Here is a 20,163-nt window from a genome sequence, read left to right as displayed (position 1 = left end):
CTTTGGGCATATTTCCAAATTGCTCTTCAGAATGGTTGGATCAGCTCACAGCTCCACCAGCTATGAAGTAGTGTTCCAACTCTCCCGCATCTTCTCCAACATCATCCTGTTTTGTCATGTTAGCCAATCTGATAGGTGGGATGTGGTACCTCAGAGTTGTTTTGATTTGCATCTCTAATCAGTAGTCATTTAGAGCATTTTTTCGTATGACTAGATAACTTTGATTTCTTCCTCTGAAAATTGCCTATTCATATCCTTTGACCATTTATTAATTGGGGAATGACTTGTATTCTTGTACATTTGACTCATTTCTCTATATATTTTAGAAATGAGGCCTTTATCACAAACACTAGTTGCAAAAATTCTTTCCCAGTTTTCTGCTTCCCTCCTAATCTTGGTTGCAGTGGGTTTGTTTGTGCAAAAACTTCTCAATTTAATGTAATCAAAATTACCCATTTTGCATTTCATCATATTTTCTATCACTTGTTTAGTCAAAAATTCTTCCCTTCTTTATAAATCTGATAAATACACTATTCCTTGCTCCACTAATTTGTTTATAGTATCAATCTTCATACCTCGATCATGTACCCATTTGGACAGTGTACAGTATTGTGCATTGGTCTATGCCTAGTTTCCGCCACACTGTTATCCAGTTTTCTCAGCAATTTTTGTCGAACAGTGAGTTCTTATCCCAAAAGCTGGGATCCTTGGGTTTATCAAACAGTAGATTGCAGTATTCATTGACTACTGTGTCTTGGGTACCTAACCTATTCCACTGGTCTACCCTTCTGTTTCTAGCCAGTACCAAGTGGTTTTGATAATTGCTGCTTTATAATACAATTTGAGATCTGGTAGAGCTAGGCCACCTTCCCTAGCATTTCTTTTCATTAGTTCCCTTGATACTCTGGACCTTTTGTTCTTCCAGATGAATTTTGATATTATGTTTTCTAGCTCTACAAAATAATTATCTGATAGTTTGATTGGTATGGCACTAAATAAGTGTTCATCCTGGAGGCCGATGAGCTACCCTAGTCTTCTTACCTTTCACAGGTCTTCGGTGGCCATCTGGATAAACATATTGAGAGAAGAGACTTTCCAGAGTCAAACAAGGGTTAGGCTTTATTCAGGGTCTTAGTTACATATCCATATGCAGGGTGAGTTCTTCCTCAGGAGAGGAATCCTCCTCCTCCCAAGGGGCAAGGATCGTACAGCAAGAGGATGGGAGTGAAAGAGGGGAGGGACCCTCTTCCCTTCAAGGGCCCCACAGCAAGAAGAGGAGGGAGGGACCCCCAAAGGGGACCCCGCAGCCAGAAGAGGGCCTTCAGGCTTTCCTGTCCCTACTTAAGCTTTCCCACTGCATAGTTTGCACGTGAATACCGTGCGTGCTCTCAGCCCCTAGCTAATTAACAACAGGTGTGCTTGGACCACGGACCAATCTCAAGGGTGGGATGCTCTCCCCAGCAAGTTTCCCACTGAGAAGAGGTGGAAATACACAAAATAGCCTGTGTTTCATGCCTCAATCCCCAGCTGTTCCCTGGGGGGCCTTGTGAGAACTCTGAGATTTAGAAGTCCTCACTTTTACCTGCCCGAGACTGTCCACATGAAAACTGAGCTTACACCCCCAACAAATAAGTAAATTAATTTGGGTAGAATTGTCATTTTTATGTCATTTTTGTTGACTTGGCCCATCCACGAGCAACTGATGTTTTTCCAGATGTTTACTTAGATCTGACTTTATTAATGTGAAAAGTGTTTTGTAAATGTGTTCATATAGTCCTTTGTTTTGGTAGGTAGACTCCCAAATATTTTATAGTGACTACTGTAGCTTTAAATGGGATTTCTCTTTCTGTCTCTTGCTATTGGGCTTTGTTAGTAATATATAGAAATGCAGAAGATTTGTGTGGATTTATTTTGTAACTTGCAGCTAAGTGTATCATCCTATCATCTGCAAAGAGTGATAACTTAGTTTCTTGTTTGCCTATTCTTATTCCTTCAAATTCTTTTCTTCACTTATTGCTGTTATTCAATATGGTACTAGAAATGTTAGCTGTAGCACTAAGAGAAGAAAAAGAAATTGAAGGAATTATAATAGGCAAAGAAGAAACTAAGTTATCACTCTTTCCAGGTATTTCTGATTTTCTCTTCTACTCCCTACTTATGAAATCTTTATCCTTAAAATATCACTTGTGTACTCCCTGCAATGGCATAAGCTACCATCCTCCCACATCTGTCTTCAATCCTTCTCCAAAAGATAAGGGGACCTGATGTTCTAGAAGTTACCGTTTATATGTGTTTCTGGTGAAAGTAAAGTTAATGTTTTCTGACTGTCTAAAAACCACCTGTTTGATTCTCAGCACCATCCATCCTCTCTTCTACAACCCTGCCACTATCACTGCAGCAGCACATGGGGACCCCACAGGAGAGAGGGATATTCTGGGTCAAGTTGCCCAATGCAGCCAGCATCTAGCCCCATCCAGCATGCTGGCTGGTCTCACTGGATGCTGCCTGTAACTGGGGAATGACCATGGACAAGAACTGTTTAGGTGTGAAGGTGTGCAGGCCAAGCAGCCAGTTCCCGAATGCCAGTGCTGCCCCAACCAGATTAAAATGTCACTGGAAGATGTTTAACACAATAAATAAAAATAAATACAGAGAAGGTGAATTTGTGGTTTTCTAAGGATCTGTTTCTGTTTGAATTGTTATTAATGGAGCACACAATTGATATTTTTATATTAGTATTTCATAACAAATAAAATGCCTCTGATAATTTTTCCACCTTAATTTTTTAAATTGAATAAGCAAAATTCAAAATGATGTTTTATGTCTTCAGGGAAACACCATATCACTTAGTGTACTGAAAGGTCTTGGACTTCAGGTCTGAATTCACTTCCCTTCTGTGACACTTTCTAGCTGGATGATGTGCAACAAGTCTCTTCGTTTTTTTTTACCTTGATTTTGCCATCAGTAAAGTAGACTGCCTTACAAGATGCAAAATACACTGTGAGTAGGAGGGGCTGTTTTTACTGAGTTATCAGCACAAGCTGAAATCTGAAAACATTAGTGAAGGGGATGTTTCTGACTCAAAAGGAAGGGTTCACTAAAGCTAAGCAGTGTCAATTGGTAGCATCGTTTCAGGGCAGATTTTGAGTTTGTATGCTAAGTTTCCCATTTTGATCAAGTAAGATGCTCTCTTAAGCACTTTAAAACAGTTGCATGCCGTATTAAACGTCAGCTGTCATTAACAGCTCACTGAAGTACTTCATGGATTCGTGATTTTATCAGTGCATATGCTCCCTTCACTGCTACACAGATCACCTCTCCAGTTCCCTTCAAGGGTCAGCCTAGTAATGAGCCTCTCTGAACATAGGACAGCAGCCCCACGGCCTGGTCAGGGTTAGCATTCCAGTACTACTGTAGCCCTTGAGAGCATACTTTTGTTCTACCAAAAAGAATGCTAAGTAATAAATACCTTATTTCTTGTTCTCTAACACTCAGTTTTGCAGCCTTCTATGAATAGTTGAGAAGGCCTGCTTGTTTAAAATTAATTTTGTTTAAATTTTATTGATAATCCTGCCTCACCCTCCCCTCCCCCAAGATAGCTTATCCCTTATAATAAAGGAATTTCTAAAAGAGGAAGAAAGGGAATGGAAATCCACAAAATATCACCGACTCAGTCTTAAGAATGTTTCTTAGGGGCTTTTCCAAGTTAAACCTAGCCACCCTCAAATCTCAGTGGCTTTAGGGTGGAAAGAGACCTTAGAAATCATGAAGTTTAACCTCTTTTGTGAGTGTAGTAGGAGTAGGAAATGGCAGACCATGCAGCTAAAAGACTCCCAGATGAGCAACACTAGAGCATTTTTGGCTACATTCGTCTGAAAACCATGGCTTATTTGTGCTATTTTGGCAGCACTCGGCCATCAAGTAATCATCTGATGGAAAAGGAACTCACTGGGCCCTGAAGAACCAGTGTAGACTGCACGGTCAACAGGAACAAGCTTCTGACTCAGCTGGAGAGTGTAGAAACCCAACCTGACTTCTATGGCCAAATTTGCTGTCCCAGGGCCCCAGAGCTGCTCCTGACATAGCTTCCTGTTTGGAGATGATTCCTTGCTTCTGTGCCTGCCACAATAACTTGCCCAGTGGAGCCTTTCTAGTAATGTTTGTGTGGGTTTCCAGAGGGCCTTGCTGGGGCTCCAGGCTCCCAGGGCAGCTTCTTCTTGGCAGAATGGAAGAACAAGCAAGCAGTTAGATTCTTGAAGAATTTGCTCACCCCCAACCTGACCCTTAGCAAACTTGGGTGGGTGAGACTTAAGTTAATTTAGCACATGAGTGAGGAAGGCTTAGGCTAGGCACAGTTTGGACCAGTCCCTCTCCTATGATTTTGTTTTTTTCTTTAAAAAAAAAAACAACACATTTTTTTTTAAAATTTAGAGATTCATTTTTAGAAATCATCTGCTAAATAAATTTCCAGGATCATTTGCGTGGGCTCTCCCTTCCTGACATAGACCATAACTCTACAAGTTGCTATACTTTTTAAAAATTTTCTTTTTTTTTTTTTAATTTATTTTCAGTTTTCAACATTCACTTCCACATAATTTTTAATTTCAAATATTCTCCCCATCTCTCCTTCCCTCTACCCCAGGACTGCATGTATTTTGATTACCCTTTCCTCCAATCTGACCTCCCTCTGCCTTATCCCCTTCCTTTCCATTTTCCTGTAGGACAAGATAGATTTTTATATCCCATTATGTCCCAATTTTTAACATTCATTTTTAAACCTTTGAGTTCCACATTCTGTTCCTTCCCCCACTGCCCACCCACCCACCCTCATTGAGAAGACAAGCAGTTTGATATTGGTTATACATGTGCAGTCATACAAAACACTTCCATAACAGTCATGTTGTGAAAGACTAACTGTATTTCCCTCTGTCCTGCCCCACCCTCTATTCTGTTTTCTCCTTTGACCTGTCCTTCTACCAAAATGTTTGCTTATGATTACCCCTTCCCCAATCTGCCATCCCTTCTGTTATTCCCCCCTCTCTTATCCCCTTCCCCCCTGCTTTCTGTAGGGTAAGATAAACTTCCATACCCAATTGAGTGTGTGTATTATTACCTCTTGAAGCCAAATCCAATGAAAAGAAGGCTCACTTAATCCCTCTAACCTTCCCCTTCTTCCTTTTCATTATAAAAGCTCTTTCTTGCCTCTTTTATGTGAGATGATTTACTACATTCTCCCTTTCTCTTTCTCCTAGTACATTCCTCTCAATGCTTAATTTTCTTTTTGAGGTATCATCCCTTCATATTCAGCTCACCCTGTTCTGTGTGTGTGTGTGTGTGTGTGTGTGTGCGTGTGTGTATGTGTGGGGTGTGCGTGTGTGTGTGTGTGTGTGTGTTCCCTCCAACTATCCTAATACTGAGAAAAGTCTCATGAGTTACAAATATTATCTTTCCATGTAGGAATGTAAACAGTTCAACTTGAATAAGTCCCTTATGGTTTCTCTTTCCTGTTTACCTTTTCATGCTTCTCTTTGATTCTTGTATTTGAAAGTCAGATTTTCTATTCAGCTCTGGTCTTTTCAGCAAGAATACTTGGAAGTCCTGTATTTCATTGAAGTTCCATTTTTTTCCCTGAAATATTATACTCAGTTTTGCTGGATTCTTGGTTTTAATCCTAACTCCTTTGAACTCTAGAATATCATATTCGATCTCTTAGTGTAGAAGCTGCTAAATCTTGTGTTATCCTGATTGTGTTTCTACAGTACTTGAATTGTTTCTTTCTGTCTGCATATGATATTTTCTCCTTGACCTGGGAACTCTGTAATTTGATTACAATATTCCTAGAAGTTTTCCTTTGGGGGCAATCTCTTTCAGGAGATGATTGGTGGATTCTTAACATTAATATTTCGCACTCTAGTTCTAGAATATCAGGGCGGTTTTCCTTGATAATTTCTTGAAAGATGATGTCTAGGCTCCTTTTTTGATCATGGATTTCAGGTAGTCCAGTAATTTTTAAATTATCTCTCCTGGATCCATTTTCCAGGTCCATTGTTTTTCTAATGAAATACTTCATGTTGTCTTCTATTTTTTCATTCTTTTGGTTTTGTTTTATAATTTCTTGATCTGTCATAAAGTCATTAGTTTTCATCTGCTCCATTCTAATTTTTAAGGAATTATTTTCTTCAGTGAGCTTTTGGACTTCTTTTTCCATTTGTCCCGTTGTGCTTTTTAAGGCATTCTTTTCTTGGTTTTTGGGGTCTCCATCAGCAGGCTGTTGACTTATTTTTCATGATTTTCTTGTACCACTCTCATTTCTCTAACCAATTTTTCTTCCACTTCTCTTGATTTTCAAAATCTTTTTTTGAGCTCTTCCTTGGCCTGAGACCAATTCATATTTTTCTTGCACGCTTTGGATGTAGGAGTTTTGACTTACTTGTCTTCTTCTGGTTGTATGTTTTGATCTTCCTCATCACCAATGACATAAGAAAATACCTCTTCACTAATAAAGTAAGAATCTGTAGTCTGTTTTTTTTCCCCTTGTTTGCTCATTTTCCCAGTCAATTACTTGACTTTTGAGCTCTTTGTTAAGTGAGGGGCTCCAGAAGCAGCCTCTGCTTCAGCAGAGGTTGCCACCACCTTGGGGCTGGGACTGGGGCTGGAAGCCAGACCACACTCTCCTCTCAGCCAGGTGAGAGACCCTTCCCACTGACCTTCAAAACACTGTCTGGTGTTTTTGGCTTGAGAAGACAGGAAACTGAAACTGCCACCAGCAAGTCAGTCCCCTAAGGCCTACATTAGCTCTGGCCACACTGGTGTGACCCATGCCAAACTGCACTCCACTCCCAGCCCAATAAACCCATTTTGTTGACTTTGCAGATTGTCTTGTGCTGGAAATTTGCTTCAGTCTGTCATTTTGTGGCTCCTGCTGCTCTAGAATTTGTTGAGAATCATTTTTTACAGGTTTTTTGAGGGGTTTGGAGGGAGAGTTCTAGCAGGTCTCTGCTTTTACTCCACCATCTTGACTCCACCTCCCCAGGCACTGCACTCTTAAAACTCTTCTGCTGGCCAGAGAGGATCCTCCACAGAGGAACTGCTCCATATGCCTCCCCCTCCCCAGTCCTGTCTTCAGGTGACAGGTGGGCTTCCATCCCAGGGCTCATGCTCACAATTGCCTTAACACAAAGGTCACCTGTACACCATGAGGAGGAATTGGCATGGAGGATGATTTGCTATAGAATGTTTTGGTTTTTAAAACTAAACTTGAAACTTTGTCAGAAATTGGAGTGATCTAGTCAGTTTCCTAGGCAATAGAAGAAGCCCTGGAATTTGGAGCACCTGGATTGGAATCCCACCATCACTACTTACTGACTGCCTGTGTGAATTTGGGCAGTCCCACAACCTCAGTTTCCTCATCTGTCGAATAAAGGAGTTATACCATGACCTCTAAGGTCCTTTACATATCTTGTATCTATGAACTTGGAAAGTTAATTTCATTCAAACTGGAGAACTAGGAGATTTTCTTGGCTCCCTTAGAAGAAGGGTACACACCATCAGGAGAAATATATTTTCATTTCAGAGTCAAGTTGTATTATGTTCTCATTTAACTTTTGCAAATGAAGCTTATAAGCATTTAACAGAGATCGAGGGAAAGAGCAGGTGAGCAGAACACATCTGGAGAGGCCCATCACTGGCCCTCAGAGTCAGCGATAGAAGATCTGTTTTGCCTACTTCCATTACCAATTATAGACACAGTATGTAATCAGATGAGCCAGAAATAATGTAGGAGTCTGTTATAACCTGTTTGTGACACTTTTTGAAATTTAATTTTCTAAATTCTTTCCCTCTTCCCACCCACTGAGAAGGCAAGAAATATGCCCATTTATACATAAGAAGTCATGCAAAACATTTCCATATTAGCTATGTTGTGAAAAGAAGAAATAATAGTGGTAATGGGAAAAAAAATATGCTTCAGTCTGCATTAAGTCCATAAGTTCTCTCTGAAAGTGAACGGACAGCATGCTTCATCTTGGGTCATTAGGAATTGTGGTGGATCATCTTATTGATCCTAGTCACTAAGTCATTCACAGTTGATCATTGTTACAATGTTGCTGTTACTGTGTACAATGTTCTCCTCGTTCTGCTTACTTCACTTGGCATCAGTCACCTTATAGAAGTCTTCCAAGCTTTTCTGAAACCATCCCCTTCATTTGTGAAGCTTTCCTAAAGAGATTACGTGAATCAAGTACTCCAGTATTAAATAATTAAAAGTCATAATCCCTCTTCACTAGTGAGATTTTTAATGTGTCTCAGATTAACTTTTATATCAAAGTCCTTTGACTCCAAAAACTGTTGTTTAATTTTTTTCTAATGTGATCTTTAAGCTCTTGATTTTCATCTACCCTGATGGAAAATGAACATTGATATCTGCAGTGCCTGATAATAGTCAACAACTCACCCTTCTGAATTGTCTCATCCTGGGCTTCTCAGCATCTGATTTCCCTGTTTCTTCAGAATACTTAGAATATTCCCCATTTCCCTTGTGCTGCCCATTGAAATCCTTGTCAGACTGAACTCACATGTTTCCTCCTGAAGTCTTCTCTGTTCATCCTCCTACCTGAGTCAGAAGCAGTCCTCCTTCCTTAGACTGTTCATATGCCCCTGTGCTGTTGTTGGGCCTTTATGGTCAGCCTTCATCCTATGACTTTGGGTAAATAGACTTGGGGTGGTGGAGCATTTTAAAAAGCTTAGCTGATTGTCTATTGGAATAAATTTGTCCCCATTTCTCTCCCATTATAGATTCTCAGGGAACCGGGACCTCAGAATCACTTATCTTGGATGCTCCACTAGAGCAGGGAGTGCTGTCTACCAGGATTGTTGTGATAGGCAGATGAGATCATCTTTGTGAGGTGCTTAGCCCAGTGCCCCACATTCATCGGAGGTGCTCCTCCCCTCTCCTTCTCCCTCTTCCCTCCCCTCTACTCCCCTCCCCTCCCCGCTCCACCTCGATGATGTCTTACAGGTTGCTTTCCTTCCCTGGGCCTCCATTTCCTCATCTGGACTAGATCACTGGCATGCCCTCCTAGCCTGTAATTTGATTTTTTTTTCTACATGAACAAGGGATAGAAGGCAGAAATTCTCCCACTGTGTGGCGCCTGTTGGTCTGATTCTGAGGCTGAATGTATATGCCATGGCTTCCCTGGGCTGGCTGTCACCAGTTGTGTTTCTAATGAACGTTAACAGCAATAAAAATATGCATTTCCCTACCCATATTCATGGACTCTCTACAGTCTACCTATAGATCGCAGGTCGAGAGCTGCTGCTCTAGGACAGTACTGGAAACCACTGGGCAGCCCTACTTCACAACTTATAGGGCTTATCCTGCCTCGGTGGGTGCAGATCTTGTACCCCACCCCTCCTATATCTGGGCAGGCAGAAAGAACAGACACCCTACCCCCACCCCTTTGCAAAGAGACTCTTGGGAATTTCTTCTGGAAGGGCAGATTTGCAGCTATGTGAATGGCTGGTGTTTCTGTGAGATGCTTTCTGAGGGCCCCTGAATGTTTCTCCTTTGAGATGAAGGGTGCCCATAGTGTTCACCCAGGTAGGAAAGGGTGGTTGGTATCAGAGCCCAGGGTCCCTGATTCCAAGTCTGTCCTGTTAGCAAGAATACCAGCCAGAGAGATTCTGTCATTGCTTGACTAGACCTTCTTTAGCACATGCCCTGCAAAGACATCTGCTCCCCATGAGGTCTGCCGTTAGTGCTCTCCTTGCCCCAGCCAAAGGAGGTGACTCCCAATACTCGAGTTCCCTCAACCACCCCCACGTTGAGGAAGGAAGTGCATTCCAATGTTCCAGGTGTCAGGAGCCTCAGGATGCCTCGCAAACATTTGTAGGATTCAGCTGGCACACCCAGGGTGCATGTTTATGTGCGCGCGCACACACTCATTTTGGATCAGAGAAAGTTTTCACCAGGACTGTCCTGTGCTAGCCTAGCAGACTGACCTTTTCTGATAATGGAGTCAGCTTCTGTCAGAGGCCAAATGTGAAGTGTATGGTATGGGACATGCTTTGTGTTTTCAAAAAATAGATTGTTGATAATCTCTCACACCCTCGTAGAGAGCCACGCATTGTAATCATTTTTTAAAAAAACTTTTAAGAGGGAGGAAAAATATGCAAAATGAACCATTTCAGAAAGTGTGATGCTGTGTGTGGCAACATGCATTTATTAAGTGCTTTCTGAATGCCTGACCCTGAGCTAAGCTCTGAAGACACAGAGAAAAAACCAGGGCCCACTCTTAAGGAACTTGGATTCCAGTGGGGGACATGATGTGACAGCTGTTGGCCGGCCCCCACCTCCCCAGATGCCAGAGTCAGGCCTTGACAATTGGGGCATCACAGCTGCATAGCATTCAGTGCCAGTTTGAGTCTTTCCATTTCATTGTAGCCCTAATGGGTGCCCTGGTGATTTCCAGCCTTTGTTTCATTCCCTCTTCCTGAAAGGTTTCCCATAGGTGTGTTGTGAGGGCTTCCATATCAGAAAACCTCTTTACCCCAGACTCTCCTTTATCCTTACTCCTCCTTTTTAGAAGGCCACCTCATGAGATGCAGTGACAGTGTTTCTCAGCCCTCAGAGTCTGGAGCATTGAGAGCTGTAGCCAGTGACAGAAGGCTTTCACAGCGGCACCCCACAGCCACGGTCAGTTCGCCCTTTGTCCTTTTGGGATGTCCCTAGTGTCTGTAGAATCACACAGGCCTAGACAAAGCAGAAAGCAGGGCCTTGCCTGAGTGTTTTGGCAACCATATTCAAGGCCAGATTGTGGTCTAGCATTAAGTGCCTGTTGTATACCTGAGACTGACTGGGTGCTGGCCGTACAGATGTGTGTAAAGAAAGTGTCCACTCCCTGTCAGGAGCTGTGTGGGTGTGTATGAATCTGTAGTCAGGTACCTTTAGGTGACTCAGTGGCATTATCACGAAGCACTGAAGGAATCTGGAGGGGGCTTCGTGTCCTGGGGCTTCTGAGCCTTAGAGACAGAAAGAGTGGGGGGGAGGGGGGCACTCTTGGCATGGGGAAATAGCCAGTGCAGAGACCTGGAGGAAAGACATGAAAGGATGTGAGGGGAAGCAACTTGCCTGAATCTTGAGGGGCATGTTGGGAAAGGTCACCTGGAACAGAGGGCAGAGGTCAGACTGGAACTTGTCTTTGAGTCTACAGGGGTCTGGGAGCCGCTGTCTGGTTCTGACCAGATCTCACTGGACAGTCGGCTTTAAGGAAGGCGGATTAGAGGCTGGAGGCAGTGCCAGGCACTATATATTACTTGAACAAAATTGCTACCAATAATAACGTATTAATTTATTAATTAAATTATTTCAACTATTAACTCATTGGATCCTCAGCAGCCCTGAGAGGGAGGTGCTGTTATTCCTCAACATTTTACAATTGAGGAACGTAAGGCAGACGGGCTAAATGACTTGCCCAGGGTCACTCAGCTAGTAAACGTTGAGGCTGGATTCTAGCCCAGGTCTTCCTGACTGCAAATCAGTCCCACACAGGGCCATTGCTATAGTCTAGGAGAGAGGTGTGCAGGGTCTGAACTGGGACCGGGCCTTGTCCAGAAGGAAGGGGAAGGATTCCAGACAGGCTAGGGAAGTAGATGCAACAAGATTTGGGGAGGAGTGGGGTCTCTCTTCTCCAAACTCTTCTGGGGGCCACGACTGCTGGGGACTTAAAGCACAGTGCTTAAATGTGCCCTTGCCCATCTGTCACTGATAGTCTAGGAGAGATGACGAGAAGGAAGGCTTCCAGGATGTGATGGAGTGGAAGGAGCAACCAGGGAGCCGGGAGCTTCTTGGGGTCTCATCAGTTTCCTCCTCTGTCAAACAGGAGGGTGGAGTTGTCACAAAATCTGAGTTGGGGTACACCTTGTTGGAAGCCACCTCGTTCTGAATTTGTCATGCAGCCATGTGTAACTCTCCTGAAGCCCATTTGGGGTTTCCCATCTCCTTCTCCAGCTCATTTTACAGGTGAGGAACTGAAGCAGACAGGGTGAAGGGACCAGAGTCACACAGCTAGTAAGTGTCTGAGGTCAGATTTGAATTCAGGAAGAGGAGTCTTCCTTTTTCTCCAGATCCTGTACACACTCGTGTGTACACAAACACACACACACTCATTCACTCTCTGTCTCTGTCTCTGTCTCTGTCTCTCGTAAGGTCATTCAGTTCCTTCAGAGACCTCCAGTGATCAGTCACCAATATCTACATTTATTAAGCACTTGCTGTGGTGTTGGGGACACAAACCCAGAAGTGAATGTCTGCTTTACAGAGAGGGAAATGTGCCTGTGTAGTAGAGATCTCCACGATACACCTCACAGACAAGCTAAGGCTGCTTGCCTGAGTGTCCCTGATGACAAGCCCAGTTTTAGGATCTCCTCTTTCTTGTCCTGTAGAAGTGGCTTTAGTGAGCTGGGGCAGCTTTGGACCCTCTTCACTTCATAAAGTAGCCCCTAGGAGCAGCCACTGAACCTGCCCTTGAGGAGGCAAGAGTGGGCAGACTCTGCCCTCGTACCTCCTCTTTGATTCCTCCTTGTCCACAAACCAGTGCCAAGTGCCTCAGGGAAAAGGCCTGTGCTGCTTTGCCCAAATAACCCATGTGCAGACTGGGGCCTGGAATCCCAGTGGCAGGAGTGTCTCCTGGCTCGCTCTCTGGGCGACAGATGGAAAGGAGCACTCGATTGGGATTTTGGACACCTTTCATTTGGCCCTCACAGTCATTTCTAGGTGCATCCTCCCCTCAAGTCAACCTTCCCCAGAGCCATGCGAAACTGTGCTGGACAGCGGCATCCACGTCAGCCTGTACCCAGATTCCTCTGCCTTGGGGCATCTACCTTCGTTCTTGCAGTGTTTTATTTTCCATTAGTGTACTTCTGTACTTTCTGGGAAGGGGGGGAATGAGCACATATGTGATCCCCTTGGATCCGTCTGCCTGCTCCACTTTCCTTTCCCTGTGTCAGTTCACGTTCATCTTCCCAGGGTTCTTTGATTTCCTCATATTCATCCTTCCATGAAAACAGTTGGTTGACTTCTGTTTTTTTTCTGATTAGCAGAAGAGAGCCATCCCTTTCTTTGTAACCTTCTCAGCCTTCCTTCAACCACCAAACATAAGTTGAAGAGCCCAGGAATGTTATCCAGCTTAGTGAGCTGGATACAACACAAAAACTGGAATAAGTCTCTGTGGAAATAGCCAGGGCTTTTGAGGGTCCCATGGGCTGGCCTGTACTAAAGCAGCTCTGGACACAGCATGCCAGGCAGGGAGTCAGGAAGACTTGTCTTCCTGGAGTCAAATCAGACCTCAGGCTCTCACTAGCTGTGTTACTTCACCCTGCTTGCCTTAGTTTCTTCATTTGCACAATGAGTTATAGAAGGAAATGTAGACCACTCCAGTATCTCTGCTGAGAAAACCCCAGATGGGGCCATGAGGAGCGAAACACCTGAAAAAGGTCTGAACAACATTTGTTTCATAATTATAAAGAAGAATTAAAATTCCTAGATCAGGAAAGGCAGGTGGTGTGGAACAGACAGAAGCCTTTGCCCTTGACAGGGTAGTCCCCCAGGAGCAGAGGGGGCAGCTGAAGTCTCAGCCACAGGACATAGGCTGTGGAGGGTCAGAAGGTCCAAGGCAGAGCCAAGTGACTGTCAGCAGCTTCCTGATTCCATGGTCAGCCTTCTCCTACATGTCCACAGAGAACCCAGACAGGAGCCATGTTAGGTCACATGACTGGGAGGGTTCAGGAACTGAAAGAGAATAGAAGAGTCTCAGCTAAGTGCAGGGCAGCTTGAGTCACAGAGCAGAGTGTGGCCAGTGGAGGCTCTGTGGTGACTCCGTGTCCAAACCAGCTTTGCCCCAACAGTTCACCTCTTGCCCCAGCCATTGGTCAAGCAACATGGAACTGTGTGTCACATCCAAGGGCCAAGGGTAGGCATGAAAGCCTTAGGTCAGTGGACTTGGACTCTGGATGGAGCAGTTGCAGGATGGGGCCTAGAATGTTGGAGCCAAAAGGGGACTGGGGACTGAGCCCCCTGAGGTTCTTGGAGCTGGGGCTGGATCCAGGCTGGCCACGGGGGGGCATTCCCTCAAGGGCTCTCCTTGGTAATTGTGTTTGGGTGTGTTGTGAAGTTGCAGGACAGAAGTTGAGGGTCAGCCTGCATGGTCCCCGAAGTCCCTTCTACTTCTATGCATTCACCTATAGTCTTTGATCTCGTGGGGCCACTTCCATTCTTACATGTGGTCTGGGATCTCATCCAAATGAGCACACACCTACTAAATGCTGGGCACTGGGTTGAGCACCAGAGGACAGAAAGAGAGGCAGAAGTCATCAAGTTAATGCTGGGGTCATAGCCGTGCCACGGAGAGCCAATGGAGAGGTCCCGGAATCCTGGATTCAGAGCTGGAAGGCATGCTGCCTCATTTTAAAAATAAGGAAATTGAGGCCCTGAGAGGGACAGTGGTCCCATGGTCACGGAGGCAGCAAGAAGCCAGATGAGGCTGGAAACCCTAGGCCTTTTGGGCTCCAGAGCCAGGATCCCTTTCAGCTCCATGTGGAGCTAAGGTCCCAAGAATGCTCTCTATTCCTTCCACTGCCCCTTTCCCCTGTCTCTTGTCCCAGACCTCTTTGTTTCAGAAAGACAGTTTTCTGACTCAGTCCCACCTCCACATCCCCTCAGGGTAAGTGTAAAGACAGCTCTGCTTGCACCAGCTGGGGAATCATAGCTTTGGAGTCAGGCCTCCTTCCTATGTGGGCTCCATTGGGGCAAGAGGTCACTGCTTCCAGAGACCAAGTCCAAACCAGCCAAGAGAATGTATATGATCTCATCTGATCTTCACAGAAGCCCAAATTAAAACTCCTGACTTCTTCCTGACTCCTGGTTATACACTATCCATCACCTTATTCTAAAGCCCCCCCCTAAAACCTGAGATTCAAGGATCTCTTCCCAGGTCCAAGGTAGTGAATGAGATAAGGTAGAGAAAAAGGCAGGAAACCAAATCTGGCCTCAGTGTTAGTTAGGCCTGATTCCAAAGCTATGATTCCCCAGACTGCTGTCACCTGTCAGGACTGACCCTGGCCCTGAGGGGATGTGGAGGTGTAACTGGGGGCTCTGCCTGCTAAGAGGCAGATGGTTGCATTTCTAGAACTTGGAAGGCTGAAAGAAGAGAGAGAGGGAAGGACACAGTGGGACCTTAGCACCACATGATGCTGAAAAGGACTTCAGGTTATCAAGGCCAGTGCCCTTGTTTTATCATCAAGGAAACTGAAGCTCAGTGAGGCTTTGTCCAAAAGCAAGCCGAACAAGTCCCTAGGCACAGCCCACATTTTGAATTTCTGCCCTTTCTGTCCAGAACTGCAGGGGCAGGACCACCATGATTATATCTAACTATGGTGGGAGGAAACTTGGGCCTCTATAACCTAGGGGGGGTGGGACACTTTCGTCATGTCCGTTTCCAGTTTTATGAAGAGCCTGGGCAAGGGAAGGTTGGCGTTAATCAGGCTCCTTTCTTTTTTAACTTTCCTGACATCCTGTGACCCAGTGATCCTGACACCACAACTCACATCTTTACAGATGGAGCGACAGAAGAGAAGTGAGCATGTGAGTACTCACTGGCAGTGTCCTTGAGACTGGCCTCCCTTTGGGGCATTAAAATGAATCACTTTACCTACCCCAATCCACCTCGTCACTCGCTGTAGGTACTTAGGGATTGGAACTCACTGTTAGCTGAAACAGGGGGTGCCCAGTCCTCACAGGTTCCAGCTTGCGGCCCAGCTTCTTGTCCAGAGAAGGAATGTCCATGCCGTCTGACCAAGCCTCACTTCTGGCACAGACTCCAAAGAGACCCAAGACAAGAGAAGGTCCCATAGACATCAAATCCTCACAGCTGCACTTTCCGTGCTGGCAAAGATCTAGGAACAAAGTGGGGGCCCAGAGAGGGCTCTGGTGTGCCCTCAGAAATGAACTCAGAGAAATGTGGGGAAAACGCCAGCTAGTGAAGTGAACAAGTTGGCAAACAGGTGACCCAGTGCCAGCCACAGTGTATGTGGGAAGGAGCAGGGACTGAAGGTGAATGTACTGGGGTAGAATGACCAAGCTTGTCCTAAAGGAAAAGAGCTCCTTCTCTTCCCCCAAAGGTGGGGGGCTGTGAGTGTGGCGCCCTGCATCTCCTACTGCCCTCTGTGGTTGTGTTGGTTTGACTTTTCCCCTCTGTTTGTTATTCTGAGGGATGCCTGGGGGTAGTAGGGAAGAGAAACATATTTAGAAAGGGAAGCAACATAGAAGCAAGATAAGAAATGTTTCTAAGCATGAGGTCTCCTCCCCACCCCAGTCTTCCCAAGTGCCACCTGGCCCTGTGTGGGCACAGAGCTCCCAACTCTGCTGGAAGCTGCAGGCCGACTGCTACCATCTGCTGGCCGAACGCTGTCACAGGAGGGCAGCTGAGGGCAGGAGATTCCTCGGGGATCAGTGCTGGGCCACATCAGCGCCTGAATCATTTCTGTTGTTGAGACACTCCCAAGTAAGAGGAGCTGCGCTGCTGGCTGGCCCCCTGCCCTGGGGACTAAGGCTACTTAGCTGCTGTCAGTGATAACCTGCCGCCCCAGCATCAGCCTCTGTGACCAGATTCTCTGCCCAGATTTGAGAAAATAAGACTGGTGAGGGCCTGGCCACCCAGTCCACAGTGGGGAATGCCTGGGATTGGCACAGTCCTTTTCTTCTGATGAGAAGGAGATAGCTGTGTCCCATGAGGCAGGGAAGACGGGCCCATTAGGCCCTTAGTGATGGTGAAAAAGCAGCAGCATCTGCGGGGTTCAGACCGACTTGGCAGCAGGGGGTCCCACAACAGCAGCCTGTGATTTCTGAGTTGAGCAAATGAGATGGCAGCGTTGGGGCGAAGAGGAGCTGGGGGGGCCTGGGCCAGGAGGGCGCCGTGTAGCGGGTGACCCTGGTGAAATGCCACTAATGAGACTTTTGTGAGTGTCGGGGCCTTCCATATGCCAGGGCAAAGGGAAATGTCTCAGATCTTTGCCAAACAATCCATGAGGCTGCAGATATTCTTTTTCATCCTGGTTAGACTGTTTGGGGACTTGGAATGTTTCTGAACTCCTGCTAGCTTCTCATTTGCATAGGGCTGTGGCCTTGGGTTCCATTTGTTCAGCCCCTTTCCTCTGAAGCACTCCAGCTGCTTCCAAGGACTTGGCAGTTTCATCATGGAGTACCCTCCAGACAGAGGATGCCCTCGGGATGGGGCTTGGCTGGGGTGTCACCCCCTTCTGTCTCCAACTTCGGGGAGAGCAAGATTTCCTTCAGACGTTACTCTGTAGTTTAGGGTTTTGTCCAGGGTCTGGGCAAACATTAACATTTTCCTCAATGGGAAAATAAAGCATCATTGGAAAGGGAATTAATTCAGTAAGTATTGATTGAGCTTCTGCTGTATGTCTGACACCCGTGGGTTGGGGAGAGAGGGTATCCCATCTGGTTCCTAAAACAGGAGGAAGGACAGGAGTTACTGTGGGAATCAGCTGGAGACAAGGGGCCCTGGAGGGTTTGGGGGAGCCTCCTCAGGATGACTGTGATTCTGCCTGAGCCTTCTGCCCAAGAGAAGGCCTAGTGGGAAAGTTCAGATTAGATAGAAGCCGGGAAATGAGACCATGGTCCCAGCTCTGTGTGGCCCTGCAAAAGTCATTTTGTCTTGATAGGAGCATGGATCTAAGAACCAGGGGAAACTGTAGCAGTCAGAGTCGTCCTGGGAGTGGGAAGCAGCAGCACGTTTGAAGTGTCAGGCTGTGCTAAGCAAAGATATGACAAAGGCTCCCCAGGGGCCCACATAGCCTAATGAGGGGACAGCAGAAAACTGTCATTGAGTGAGCCCAGGCTTGCTGACTCCCAAGCTCTTCCCATTCCCATTCATTTCCTTCTGATCTCCAGGCACATGATAATGTGGTGCTGGTTGAGTCCCTACCTCTGGGGTGGAGACTGCAGGAGTCTTTGCTGGCCTCCCTCCCCAGCTGGAGTGGAGGCAGCCCAGCTAGACCAGGATTAAGAGGGAAAGGGAAAAAGCTGGGGTTAGGAACTGACCTGTGAGCTTCAGAAATTCAACCATGTATTTATTAAACCCCTACTATGCACCAGGCCTTGTGCTGGGTACAGGCCCTGGGAACGAAGATGCCAAAGTGAGCCAGGAAGCTTGTTGGCAGCAGCCAGGTTCACTGCCATGTGTCCATTCATGGCAAAGGAGGGTGTAGGATGAGGATACTCCTGAAGGGCCCTCTGGCACGCTTAGCAGTCTGGTGCTGTTCAGTAAATGAATGGAATGAAAATAGCTGTAGAGCAAGATTTCTGGGCCCCACCCAAGTTTTTTCAAGGAATGTTAGCACAGAAAATTCAAGACAGCTGAAGAATGTCAAAGGAGTTGGTTGTCATGTGGTTAATCTTGAAATGATGATCACAGTGCCAGTAGACAAGAGCAGCAGGGCATTGTAAGTCTCCCGCTGGCTGGATGCTACCTTGAGTCTCAGTACAGATGTGTCAGTGAGTCACTGCAGACACACATACACACACCCTCATGTCATGACCAGCTAGCCTAGACCCTAGCACTGGATGTCCCATTGAGAGCTGGAAGAGAAAAGAGACGATAAATTCAACCCCTCCACTCTCCAAGAGATTCATGATACTGGCAGATATTAACATGTTCACTTATTGCTGTAGCCAAGTTGTGCCTTTTTACCAAGACTTGTCAAGAGTACAAGTTAGATTTTTTTTTTTAAACACCGCGAAAGAAGCCACAGAATTTCCAGCAGCATGAATCAAGTCAGTTGTAACAACGATTGGCCATCCCCTTGTCTCATTCCCTTGCACACACACCTCATCTTGACTTGATTGATCCAGTTCAGAAATGTAGCTGGGCTTTTTGGTGCTCTCCAGGGCCGTGTTACTCAGGGAATTCCAGAGACACGCTGCCTAAAGCAGCTCTCCAGCGTATAATAGATAAGCCATAGGCAGAAAAAAACACCAGCTGATCTCTAGCTGTCGTGAGGGAACATAAGGCGAACATCTGAATCCTGGAGAGCAAGGCCCTACAGTGAGACTAAGCCTTTCTGTCCTTCTTAGATTCCCTCCAAGGCTGGCCAGGCCACAAAGCTCAGTTCCTTTCTCTTGAGTTCTTTTTTTTTTTTCCTTTTTTTTTTTTCTTTTTTTTTTAAATTTAATTAAATTTATTTATTTAACTTTTAACATTCATTTTCACAAAATTTTGGGTTACAAATTTTCTCCCCTTTTATCCCCTCCCCCCCCAAACACCAAGCATTCTAATTGCCCCTATGACCAATCTGCTCTCTCTTCTATCATCCCTCTCTGCCCTTGTCTCCGTCTTCTCTTTTGTCCTGTAGGGCCAGATAGCTTTCTATACCCTTTACCTGTATTTCTTATTTCCTAGTGGCAAGAACATTACTCGACAGTTGATCCTAACAGTTTGAGTTCCAACTTCTTTACCTCCCTCCCTCCCCACCCCTTCCCTTTGGAAGGTAAGCAATTCAATATAGGCCAAATCTGTGTAGTTTTGCAAATAACTTCCATAATAGTTGTGTTGTATAGGACTGACTATATTTCCCTCCATCCTATCCTGTCCCCCATTACTTCTATTCTCTTTTGATCCTATTCCTCCCCATGAGTGTCGACCTCGAATTGCACTCTCCTCCCCATTCCCTCCCTTCTGTCATCCCCCCCACCCTGCTTGTCCCCTTATCCCCCACTTTCCTGTATTGTGAGATAGGTTTTCATACCAAAATGAGTGTGTATTTTATTCTTTCCTTTAGTGGAATGTGATGAGAGTAAACTTCATGTTTTTCTCTCACCTCCCCTCTTTATCCTTCCACTAATGAGTCTTTTGCTTGCCTCTTTTATGAGAGATAATTTGCCCCATTCAATTTCTCCCTTTCTCCTCCCAATATATTTTTCTCTCACTGCTTGATTTCATTTTTTTTTAAGATATGATCCCCTCCTCTTCAGTTCACTCTGTGCACTCTGTCTCTGTGTGTGCGTGTGCATGTGCATGTGTGTGTGTGTGTGTAATCCCACCCAGTACCCAGATGCTGAATAGTTTCAAGAGTTACAAATATTGTCTTTCC

At 45.5% G+C, this 20,163-nt stretch overlaps 1 protein-coding gene across 7 annotated transcripts in view; it reads left to right on the top strand.

Annotated features, from left to right (window-relative positions):
- The window catches only part of TCF20 (transcription factor 20), a 182,833-nt gene that overhangs the window by 140,884 nt on the left and 21,786 nt on the right, over window positions 1–20,163 (top strand). Inside the window, exon 3 of one of the 7 annotated variants that reach the window (XR_011964278.1) lies at window positions 15,579–15,637. The exons of the other annotated variants lie outside the window; for them this stretch is intronic. The gene's annotated coding sequence lies outside the window, so the exon portion shown is untranslated. The remainder of the gene's footprint in view (window positions 1–15,578; window positions 15,638–20,163) is intronic. 7 annotated transcript variants of the gene reach the window in all.

This window comes from Notamacropus eugenii, chromosome 3 (assembly GCF_028372415.1).
Source record: "Notamacropus eugenii isolate mMacEug1 chromosome 3, mMacEug1.pri_v2, whole genome shotgun sequence".
In the NCBI taxonomy this organism is placed as follows: domain Eukaryota; kingdom Metazoa; phylum Chordata; class Mammalia; order Diprotodontia; family Macropodidae; genus Notamacropus; species Notamacropus eugenii.
The sequence above is the reverse complement of the archived record's forward strand: the minus strand, read 5'-3'. Positions and strand labels throughout refer to the sequence as shown.